The sequence below is a fragment of the Eretmochelys imbricata genome, chromosome 2, assembly GCF_965152235.1.
Source record: "Eretmochelys imbricata isolate rEreImb1 chromosome 2, rEreImb1.hap1, whole genome shotgun sequence".
Lineage (NCBI taxonomy): Eukaryota > Metazoa > Chordata > Testudines > Cheloniidae > Eretmochelys > Eretmochelys imbricata.
Window position 1 is genome coordinate 73,409,617 of NC_135573.1, and position 12,037 is coordinate 73,421,653.

At 46.5% G+C, this 12,037-nt stretch overlaps 1 protein-coding gene across 3 annotated transcripts in view; it reads right to left on the reverse strand.

Annotated features, from left to right (window-relative positions):
- The window catches only part of UBE2V2 (ubiquitin conjugating enzyme E2 V2), a 47,357-nt gene that overhangs the window by 18,901 nt on the left and 16,419 nt on the right, over positions 1-12,037 (reverse strand). The gene's annotated exons all lie outside the window — the stretch shown is intronic.

Here is a 12,037-nt window from a genome sequence, read left to right on the forward strand (position 1 = left end):
TAGATTATGAAAGGATTTATATACTATGATATTCAGTTGTACCTCACACTGGCAACCGACTCTTTCTCCTCTACACAGGAGCAACCATGGAAACAGCTACTTTCTGTAAAAACTGGTTACCTACATTCCTACTACTGTTGTTCTTTGAGATGTCCTGCACATGTCCATTCCACATGTTCGCACCTTGTGTTCGCTTGTCTGAGAACTTTTTCCCTCAGCAGTACCCGTCGGGGTAGCTCAAGCACCCTCTGTTATCACATGTCACTGCATGCTCGCATAAGAAGAGCCACCCCTGACCCTCCTCAGTTCCTGTGTACCTGGCAGACTCTGACAGAGAGGAGGAGGAGGAGGAAGACGACAGGCTGTGGAATGGACATGCAGGGAAACAAGCAGGGAGAACTGGAAGTCCTGGCACAGTCAAGGAATTATGATGTGATTGGAATAAGAGAGACTTGGTGGGATAACTCACATGACTGGAGTACTGTCATGGATGGATATAAACTGTTCAGGAAGGACAGGCAGGGCAGAACAAGTCGGGGAGTTGCACTGTATGTAAGAGAGCAGTATGACTGCTCAGAGCTCCGGTATGAAACTGCAGAAAAACCTGAGAGTCTCCGGATTAAGTTTAGAAGTGTGAGCAACAAGGGTGATGTCATGGTGGGAGTCTGCTATAAAACACCGGACCAGGGGGATGAGGCTTTCTTCCGGCAACTAACGGAAGTTACTAGATCGCAGGCCCTGGTTCTCATGGGAGACTTCCAGCAGATATCAGGATGATTGGAGAGCAATACAGCGGTGCAGACAATCCAGGAAGTTTTTGGAAAGTGTAGGGGACAATTTCCTGGTGCAAGTGCTGGAGGAACCAACTAGGGGCAGAGCTCTTCTTGACCTGCTGCTCACAAAGTGGGAAGAATTAGTAGGGGAAGCAAAAGTGGATGGGAACCTGGGAGGCAGTGACCATGAGATGGTTGAGTTCAGGATCCTGACACAAGGAAGAAAGGAGAGCAGTAGAATACGGACCCTGGACTTCAGAAAAGCAGACTTTGACGACCTCAGGGAAGTGATGGGCAGGATCCCCGGGAGAATAACTTGAGAGGGAAAGGAGTCCAGGAGAGCTGGCTGTATTTTAAAGAATCCTTATTGAGGTTACAGGAACAAACCATCCCGATGTGTAGAAAGAATAGTAAATATGGCAGGCGACCAGCTTGGCTTAACAGTGAAATCCTCGCTGATCTTAAACACAAAAAAGAAGCTTACAAGAAGTGGAAGATTGGACAAATGACCAGGGAAGAGTATAAAAATATTGCTCGGGCATGCAGGAATGAAATCAGGAAGGCCAAATCACACCTGGAGTTGCAGCTAGCAAGAGATGTTAAGAGTAACAAGAAGGGTTTCTTCAGGTACGTTAGCAACAAGAAGAAAGTCAAGGAAAGTGTGGGCCCCTTACTGAATCAGGGAGGCAACCTAGTGACAGAGGATGTGGAAAAAGCTAGTGTATTCAATGCTTTTTTTGCCTCTGTTTTCACCAACAAGGTCAGCTCCCAGACTACTGCATTGAGCAGCACAGCATGGGGAGGAGGTGACCAGCCCTCTGTGCAAAAAGAAGTGGTACGGGACTATTTAGAAAAGCTGGATGAGCACAAGTCTATGGGGCCGGATGCGCTGCATCTGAGAGTGCTAAAGGAGTTGGCGGATGTGATTGCAGAGCCATTGGCCATTATCTTTGAAAACTCATGACGATCGGGGGAGGTCCCGGACGACTGGAAAAAGGCTAATGTAGTGCCCATCTTTAAAAAAAGGGAAAGAGGATGATCCTGGGAACTACAGGCCAGTCAGCCTCACCTCAGTCCCTGGAAAAATCATGGAGCAGGTCCTCAAGGAATTAATTCTGAAGCACTTAGAGGAGAGGAAAGTGATCAGGAACAGTCAGCATGGATTCACCAAGGGCAAGTCATGTCTGACTAATCTAACTGTCTTCTATGATGAGATAACTGACTCTGTGGATAAGGGGAAAGCAGTGGACGGATTGTTCCTTGACTTTAGCAAAGCCTTTGACACTGTCTCCCACACTATTCCTGCCAGCAAATTAAAGAAGTATGGGCTGGATGAATGGCCTATAAGGTGGATAGAAAGTTGGCTAGATTGTCGGGCTCAATAGGTAGTGATCAATGGCTCCATGTCTAGTTGGCAGCCGGTATCAAGTGGAGTGCCCCAAGGGTCAGTCCTTGGGCCAGTTTTGTTCAATATCTTCATTAATGATCTGGAGGATGGTGTGGATTGCACCCTCAGCAAGTTTGCAGATGACACTAAACTGAGAGGAGAGGTAGATACGCTGGAGGGTAGGTAGAGGATACAGAGGGCCCTAGACAAAGTAGAGGATTTGTCTAATGAGGTTCAAAAAGGACAAGCGCAGAGTCCTGCACTTAGGAAGGAAGAATCCCATGCACTGCTACAGACTAGGGACCGAATGGCTAGGCAGCAGTTCTGCAGAAAAGGACCTAGGGGTTACGTGAACGAGAAGCTGGATATGAGTCAACAGTGTGCCCTTGTTGCCAAGAAGGCCAATGGCATTTTGGGATGTATAAGTAGGGGCACTGCCAGCAGATCGAGGGATGTGAGGCCTCATCTGGAGTACTGTAGTGAGGCCTCATCTAGAGTACTGTGTCCAGTTTTGGGCCCCACACTATAAGAAGAATGTGGAAAAATTGGAAAACGTCCAGCAGAGGGCAACAAAAATGATTAGGGGACTGGAACACATGACTTCTGAGGAGAGGCTGAGGGAACTGGGATTGTTTAGTCTGCGGAAGAGAAGAATGAGGGGCGATTTGATAGCTGCTTTCAACTACCTGAAAGGGGGTTCCAAAGAGGATGGATCTAGACTGTTCTCAGTGGTAGCAGATGACAGAATGAAGAGTAATGGTCTCAAGTTGCAGTGGGGGAGGTTTAGATTGGATATTAGGAAAAACTTTCTCTAGGAGGGTGGTGAAACACTGGAATGCGTTACCTAGGGAGGTGGTGGAATCTCCTTCCTTTGAGGTTTTAAAGGTCAGGCTTGACAAAGCCCTGGCTGGGATGATTTAGTTGGGGATTGGTCCTGCTTTGAGCAGGGGGTTGGACTAGATGACCTCCTGAGGTCCCTTCCAACCCTGATATTCTATGATTCTATGTGCAACACATCTTTGAGAACATCAGTTACAGAAAGATAGGTAACAGTTTTTAAATTTGAGTGCTTGTACATGTCCATTCCACTGCAGGTGACTCACAAGCAGACAAACACAGAGGTGGGCTCAGAATCTACCTGAACAGTGATTATGGGACAACGTGCCTGAAATTAGCATTGGCCCTGGACTGACAGGAAATGTCATAATGAAAAGAAAGAGGTATGAACTGATGACCAGGACATTGCTTTACAAATGACTGTGATCAGCACTTGTGCCAAGAAAGCCACTGAAGTTGCCTGTGCTCCAATAGAATGCACCAATACTCTAACTGGTGGGGCTATATTAGCCAACTGGTAGCATAAACAAAAGCACAAGGAGATCGAAGATGAGATTCTCTGAGTGGAAACTGGTTGGCCCTTAGCCCTGTCCACAACTGCAACAAACAACTGTGTGGAAGATCTACAGGACTTAGTACACTCAAGGTAGAAAGCTAAAGCCCTTCTCACATCCAATGTAGTCTCCTCTCACCTCTATGCACATGGGTTTTCAAGAAGAATGCTGACAAACAGATTTCCTGGTTAACATGAAAAATTAGACTACCTTTGAGAAATTTTGGGTGAGGGCACAGATAAATTTTATCCTAATGACAGGAGGCTCTGACACTCGGGCTCTCAACTTGCCCATCCTTCTGCTGAGGTGGCAACTAAAAATACTACCTCTATAGAGAGCTGGAGCAAAGAGCAAGTTGCAAGGGGTTCAAAAGGTGGTCCCATTAACTTTGCTAGGACCAGTTCAGATCCCATGGAGGTACAGGATCTTGCACATGTGGGTACAATCTGATCAAGCTCTTTATGAAACTGGTAGTGATGGGGTTGGAGGTCTGGAAGGCTTATATAGCTCTGTAAGAGGACATCTGGCAGCTAACTGCCAAACTTTGATGTTTTAGGTACAGAAGAGAGCTAAGTACAAGGCTCAGAGGTACATGCTTTGGGGATATGCCTTTCTTCTGGGACCAAATGGAAAAGCACTTCCATTTATGCACATAAGTGCCCCTATTTGAGGGTTTTCTACAATTCAGAAGCACTTCCAGGACATCCTTAGAACAGGATCTCTCCAAAGGCGTTGATCACTAACCATCCACACAATCAGATGGAAGTCTCATAGGTTGGGATGGAGCATCTGGCCGTGATCCTGAGAAAGCAAGTTTGGATCCAGCAGGACAACGGAGGCTTGACTGACAAGGTCAGCAGGGGCAAATAACAGTGTTGAAAAGGGCAAGCCAGTGCATAAAGATGAGATGAGCATGGTCTTGTTTGACTTTGAACAAGACCCTGGGCAGCAAGGGAATCATAGGGAAGTCATACAGTAGGAGGTCCTTCCAGGGTAGCAGAAAAGCATCTGTCAATGAGCCTGGGCTGACAACTTCCCAGGAACAAAAACGATGGCATTTTCTGTTTGACTCTGTTGCAAACAGGTCCACCTGGGGAATCCTCCAGAGCTAGAAGATGGATCTGATGATGTCTGGGCATGAAAACTGCTTGTGGTGATCAGAGACGGTCCTGCTCAGTTGATTGCCAACATGTTCTGCTTCCCTCGAAGGTAAGCAGCCCCAAGATGAATTAAATTGGTTATGCAAGAATCCCAGAGACAATCTGCCTCCTGGTATAGGGAGGAGTATAATTTATGCAACTCTCTGTTTATGTAAGACATTGACGCAGAGCTGTCTGTTAGAATTAACAAGTTCTTTCCTGCTGTATCAGGAGGAAAGCTTAACAGGCTAGTTGTACAGCTCTTACCTCCCAGACATTTATATGAGTCATTAGATCCTGAGGCAACCAGAGACCCTGATGCTGCAGGGATCCATATGGGTCCCCAAACCCAGGGCTGATGGTGTCTGATTAAAGTGAAGTTTGGTAGCTGTGGGATAAAGGCCCGCACCCTCAGATTTTCAGAGGTCCATTTACCAATCCAAAAAATGACAAAAATGACATTGGCACTCAAACCACATTGTCCAAATGATGATGACTTGGGTCATGTACTAACGCTTGCCATGCCTGCAGCTTGGCATGTTGAACCACATATGTACACACTGCCATGTAACCCACAAGGTTGAGGCAGCTGTATGCTGTGGTGAAAGCTTTCAGCTGCAGCACCAAGCCCCATACTGCCAGGATTATGGCAGCAAGAACATGGCCTTTGCAGAGTCTAAGAGCTCCAATAAATTCTTTCCTCTGTACAGGTTTTAGAATTGATTTGTCTCAATTTACTAGGAGCCCCAGTGCATCGAATGTGGATAGGATTGTAGATATACTAGGTAACACCTGAGCCTCGTACTGACCTCTGATCAACCAGTTGTCCACCTAAGGGAACATATGGACTCCTGATTTTCATATATTTGCTGCCGCAATTGCCATACATTTTATGAACATCCAAAGAAAGACAGGTCAAATGAGACCACTGAACTGATAATGGACCCCCTTTGCCACAAATCTGAGAAACATCCAATGGTTGTGCCATACTGCAACATGGAAGTAAGTGTCCTTCAAGTCAAAGGCAGCATACCAGTCCCCCTGTTCCAGGGAGGGAATAATTGAGACTAGGGTAACCATGCAGAATTTTATTTTGTTCAGGAATTTTGTTAAACTCTCTTAGATCTACAATAGGCCTGAGACCTCCCTTTGTTTTGGAGATCAGAAAGTAGTAGGAATAGAAGCCTCTCTCTCTGAGGCACAATGGGACTTCCTTTTTGGTCTTTACCTGAAGTAGTGATTGGACCTCCTGCTGAAGGACAATTCTGTGAGAGTTGTCCCTGAAGAGGGATGGGGAAGGGGAAAGAGGGGTAGAAATGAACTGGAGGGCATATCCTAGTTACACTGTGCTTAAAACCGCTCCAATCCAGTGTTAAGTGCTTGGGCCCAACAAAGGAAGCGGAATAAGCGATTTGTAAACAAAAGGTGGGAAACAGATGGAACTACAGTAACTGGTATATTGCCCTTGAGTAATACATCAAAATGCCCACTGGAATGAGGCGGCTGCATGGGATAAGCCCACTGATGCTGAAGAGGAGGGCAGCGGATGTGGTCCCCTATAACTCCTTCCCTTTCTCCTCAGTGTATCTCGAAACCAGGGAGGAAAGTCCTGGTGTCTGTATGGATGTTGAGGATGGAACTGCTTCCTCTTTGTTGCTGGAGTACAGATTCCAAGAGATTATAATGTCGCCCTGGAATCTTTTAGGCTATGGAGCCTATTGTCCATCTTATCCAAAAACAAAGTCCTAGATGGTCTGCTGGACTTCTTGGGGAAGCCCAGATGACTGTAACCACAAACATCTTCACGTAGAAATAGCTAATGCCATGGTTCAAGCTGCCACACCTGCACCATCCAAACTGTCCTGGAGAGCAGTTCTGCAACCAGCTTGCCCTCATCCACCATTACTGCAAACTCCTGCCTACAGTCCTTTGATAGCTTGTCTTTAAATATTAAAAAGTTCTCCCAGAAGGTAAAGTCATAGTGGCTCAGGAGTGCCCATTACTTTGTAATGCTAAACTGCATCCAAAAAAGTCTAGCCTCTTTGCATCTTTGCCTTTCAGCATTGATGCTTGGTGTCCTTTATCTTTCCAATTTGTTAGCAGCTGCAGCCATCAAGGAAGCTGGACCAGGGTACAAATACTCTAGATCCCTTAGAGGGGACATAGTACCTCCTTTCAGCTCACTTTGCTATAGGAGATAAGGAAGATAGTGTCTGCCATAGCCCCTTGACCTGGCTCCATAATGGCTTTGTTAATCAGCAGAGCAACCTGGCAGAGGCTACCGATACCTGAATGTCCACCAACTCATGGACACAACTCCTCTGCCTGAATGTCAAGAACAGAGACCACCCTTCTCAATAGATCCTGATGAGCCCTGAGGCCCTCTGGCAGTGGCGAATCACTTGCTGCCACAACAGCCTCAACTGGTGACGATGAAGTGTACACCACAGGATTCTGAGGTGGTAGCTGCTCCATGACTTGTGATGGGGAACCTAGTTGAGTGACTTCTGGCTGCAGATCTTGGTACAGATTTTGGTACAGAATACCAGAGAATGATGCCCCCAGAGCAGTCTTAATGACAAAGAACAAGATGGCTGTAAGGAGGGCCTATTAGGAGAAGGGACGCCCCATGGTGTCTAGAACGACCACTGATATTGGCTTCAGACCCAACTTTAACTAGGCAATTGCCCCTTAGGATACAGAGGCTATTGCTATGACTGTTGCATGACCCTTGGTCCCCAAGTCTCTGCTGGAAGACATACCTGCTATCTTGGATGGGACACAGATAAATGCACTTCTGAGTTCAAAGAGGAAGAATCTGAAACGTCTGTGAGAGCCATGTAGTCACACCCTACACACTATTGTAATAAACTTTGTACAAAGCACACAAAGCATTGTGAGGTGTCATTTGAAGATTCATAACTTGCTTGTTATTATTGTCCTGGTAACATGTATAGCCACATTGTATGTGAAATTATAAGATAACCCTGTATGATGTTTGTGATGGGGCAGATCAGTCCTGCACTGGTACGGAGGGGGTTAATCCTTCCCTCCTAGCAGAGGAAGCCCCACCCCTGAGGCTCTGCTGTGCATGCTCCACCTGGAAGTCAGGTATAAAAAACTGCAGAACTGCTCAGTCAGGGCTGACTGTGAAGGAGGAAGGACACTTGGAAAGGGCTCCAACCCAGGAGCTCTTACAGCCCTTACCTATGAGAGCTGAAGAGCCAGAAACCTGGACCAGAGGCCTACCGCTATTGAAACCCAGGGAGTGTCTGGTGCTGAGGAGCGTGGAAACCCTAATACCATATGGACCACTGCTGCAGGAGGGCTGGTAGGAAGTGACCCAGGGAGGGTAAGGGAGTGGTACCTCGCACCCTTATGAGGTCAGCTTGTTTCAGAAGGATTGCCCGCTGACCCTGTGACAGATCGCTCCATTGCTGGCAGGGCCTTGGGCCAGGTCCCGGTGGAGTCAGGTGGTCCCAGACCCCCCCTACCAGGGGCTACCACCCCCTTGTGACGGTCCCCAAGCGCTAGCCATTAGGCCCCGTTTTGCCTCCAAAGGTGGCAGTATTGACTCTGGCCAATAGGCTGCGCTATCCCACTAGGGGAGAGGGAATTAGGTGGACTCTGGCCATTGGGCCGCACTGCCCTAGAGGCATATTGAATGAACTCTGGCTGCTAGGTTGCATTACCCCACTCAGGAAAAGGCAGTAGACAGATCCTGGCCATTGGGCCACACTGTGCTGACTACCGGGGGAAGGGAGTTAGAAAACGGATGTAGGTATAGAGAAGCAACTTGACTTAAGGGGTTGACGAGGTACGAAGCCCGCCACAACGTTATTAACACATGTTCCAAACCCCACAGCCCTGCCCAAACTGAGAATGGTAAACAGGTCTCTCCTAAACAAAGGAATGTGTGCTCTGCTTCGTTTGCATTTAAGCAGTAAACAGAGTCATCAAGCAGGAAGGGAAACAAAGAGAGCTCATAACAGGTGAGGAAAAAGCCAGTAGTAGACATCCTTCCACATAGACTCTGTCTCCTGGTGCCCAGCTGGAAATGTTTTTCAAGTGAGCAACAAACTATAAAAAGGAGGGACAAACAACCCAGGGCACTCCTCTCTCTCCCTGCCCATCGCATTCACTGCACCTGAAGCAACAAAGGAAGCGTTCATTGGACTCAGGGGTAGAGGGGAGGGAGAGGCGCTGACACCTGTCAGAAATGGTCTAGTTATTACTTAGTCCTGCCTTGAGTGCCGGGGACTGCACTAGATGATCTATTGACGTCCCTTCCAGACCTACACTACTGTGATTCTATGACCTAAGAAGTTTGGTCTGTAAGGCTGCTGAAAGCATGTGGTGGGAAAACTGTGTGCTTTGAATTTAACATAGTTTGTTAAATTAGGCACCAATAATGTTTTATCTTAACTTTTCTTGCAACCATTTCTGACTCTTAAGCTTCATTACCTATATTAACTTAAAATCTGCTCTTTGTAGTTAAACTTATTTTATCTGATCCATTGTGTTTTAAATTGAGGTGTCTGGGCAACTCCATTTGGGGTGGTGACAAGCTGTGTGCATATTATTCTCAAAGGAATAACACACTTAATATAACTTGTGCTGTCCAGGCGAGGGCTGGGCAGTACAGGACATACATTTTTGGGGGGAAATATAAGACTGAGGGTGTGTTGGGGTCACCCTACAGCATAATCAAGGCTGGGGAGAGCCAAAGTGTAAACCAAGCTGGCTGGCAGGCTGCAGTTACACAAAGACACTCAGGGTCTGGCTTGCATGCTGGAAGACTGCTTCTGAGTAGCCCAGGTGGGTGCTATTTACAAGGCACTGTAAGGCACCTAACATTGCAGGGCAGGGGTGACACAGCTGCTCATTAGACTGGAGTGTACCCTGGTATGTCACAATGTTCAACATCATGGGGGGAGCAGAACAATTTGGGACTGGGGATAGGCAACCTGAGCCAGGGGATTGTGATTCCGGGGATATCATTGCCCTTTGACTGCACCGGCCTTTCCAGAAGCATGGGAGGTAACGGTACCATGAGCTCCTGACATGGAGAGGTTGGCGCGGCAGGCATAGGTACCAACTGTAAACTTTCTTGCATTTCTGGGGATACTGCTACAGGGAGGCGAAGCAGATCTCCTGCAGCTGCATATACCTCTGGGGTGGTTGGGAGCAGCAATGACAGATGGTTCTGCACCAGAGATCTTTTGGGGGATGCCTTTGATGGACCTGGTGCAGGCTCTGGAAGTGGCGATTCCTCCTTAACTGAACAGTGCTCCAGTGAGAGACTCTCCCTCAAATGTCTCTCAGGGTATATCTACCTTGCAATGAAAAACCCGTGTCTGGCCCATGCCAGCTGACTTGGGCTCACAGGGCTCAGGCTAAGGGGCTATTTAATTGTGATGTAGGCATTCGGGCATGGAGCCTGAACTCTGGGACCTTCCCATCTTGCAGGGTCCAAGAGTCTGGACTCCAGGTAGAGCAATGGTACATGACAGAGGGTGCTTGAGCCATCGCGATGGGTACCAACGAGGGAAAAATTTCTCTAACAACTGTGCATGAGACGTGCACACACCTATAAAGGAATGAAAACGTGCAAGCACTCAAAGAAAAACTGTTGTAGACTCTAACAATGTTGAGAAGCCCTATTTGAAGGTTATTACAACAGTTTAGCATGGACATGATCAAAGCACGGAGGACTGTGGTCAGTTCTACAATAACTGAATTTTCTGAATAATCTACAGCTGTCGATAGCAATGGTCACTCAAGGCCACTGACATACAGGCCTCCATCCTGAGAAAGCAAGTCAGGGTTGACCCAAGTTCCATATGTTTCTCACCAGTGCATATACTATACACATGAATAACAGGAACCCAAAATGGCAACATGCTCCTCAAAACTTTCCCCTACCCACAAACAACCACCCTTAACCTTGTATGTCACAGCTAGCTGTCACTCTCTCCAAGTAAAAATTTCAGCTAATTAGTCCAGTGACCAAGCAACTGTCCACAATGAGGCTACTAGACACAGTAAGGGTCATAGCATCGACACCACAATCCATATCATCAGATTATCTCCCCTGAGAGGGCTCTATATACACAGAGCAGCAAAAGGGACAGAAAGAAACAGTGGGAAAAAATTCTGGGCACTCTGAATACAGGACAGTGTCCATAACCACCCTCTAATTCTTCCCTTCTAGGAATGGGTACAGTCATCAAGGGGCATCCAGATCCTTTCTTAGGGACCACAGCTTTATCACCAGCACCTGAAAGTTAATAGCATGAAAGACTGCTAAAAGATCTGAGTGTCATCAGGAACAATTTTTTTATTCAGTGCCAGGAGGAGATTGCCAACTGCATTAATCAGGGTAGTCTTGATATGTAGACAGTCTGAAAATTCCATTAAGATGAGAGAAACTTGAAGCTGTACAGTCACTATGTTTTCCAATATTCTTCGCTGAAAGAGGGAGTTCTAAACAGATTCAGCACCACAGAAATTGATTGGTAGTTTTGGCTTGTGGCTACAATTCCTAAAATTTAACACAATCTTGTATTATTTATAGAGAAAACAAGGATGCTCTGGAAATCTGAGGGCTGAATGAAATGAAGCATGTGACTGCTAAAGATTTAGGTTTAATCAGTTGCTCTTGTGGTGAAAAAAGACACACAGAACAGAATATAAAACTAGTTGTTTAAAAAGACAAACAGATCAATCCATCATCCGATTGGGAACTGGGATCAGCAGCAGTATAGATGGGACACAGCTTATTTATAATTGCATAGAACCACTGGACATGCATGGAATATCAATCCCAGCTCTGAATGATCTCAGGACTTCGTTGTGAAATGACTACCCCTCCATGTTCGTATTTACCGGTCAACAACCTTTTGTTCAGGGGTCATGCTGCCATTGTTTCCTTACTCTGCAGCTATATGATACCTTCATCTTCAAAGCAGAAAAGCTCTTAATGCTCTGAGTAACATTAGCAATTTCCTCTGTTTTCTGTCAGAAGCTACACATTGCCTACTGTAGCTCTTCTCTGATTCGATCACCTCCAGTTGTCTGTACCCCCTGAAAATGCCTATGGAGTTGTTTGTGCTAATATGATGCAGCTAGCTTGGTGTCAGGTAAAGAATGATTATGTGTAGCCGCTTTCCACAGTCACATATGGCTGCTACGTGTGCATGTTTGTGTCCCTCTGCACTGGAGAGCACAGGAAGGCACAGCACCACTTCGATCCCCAGTTTCCACTGGATGGAACATAAGACTGCTTGTATTAGTTTCACACAATTGGGAAATAGATAGATTTAAACATCTCTAAGGATGTTCTGT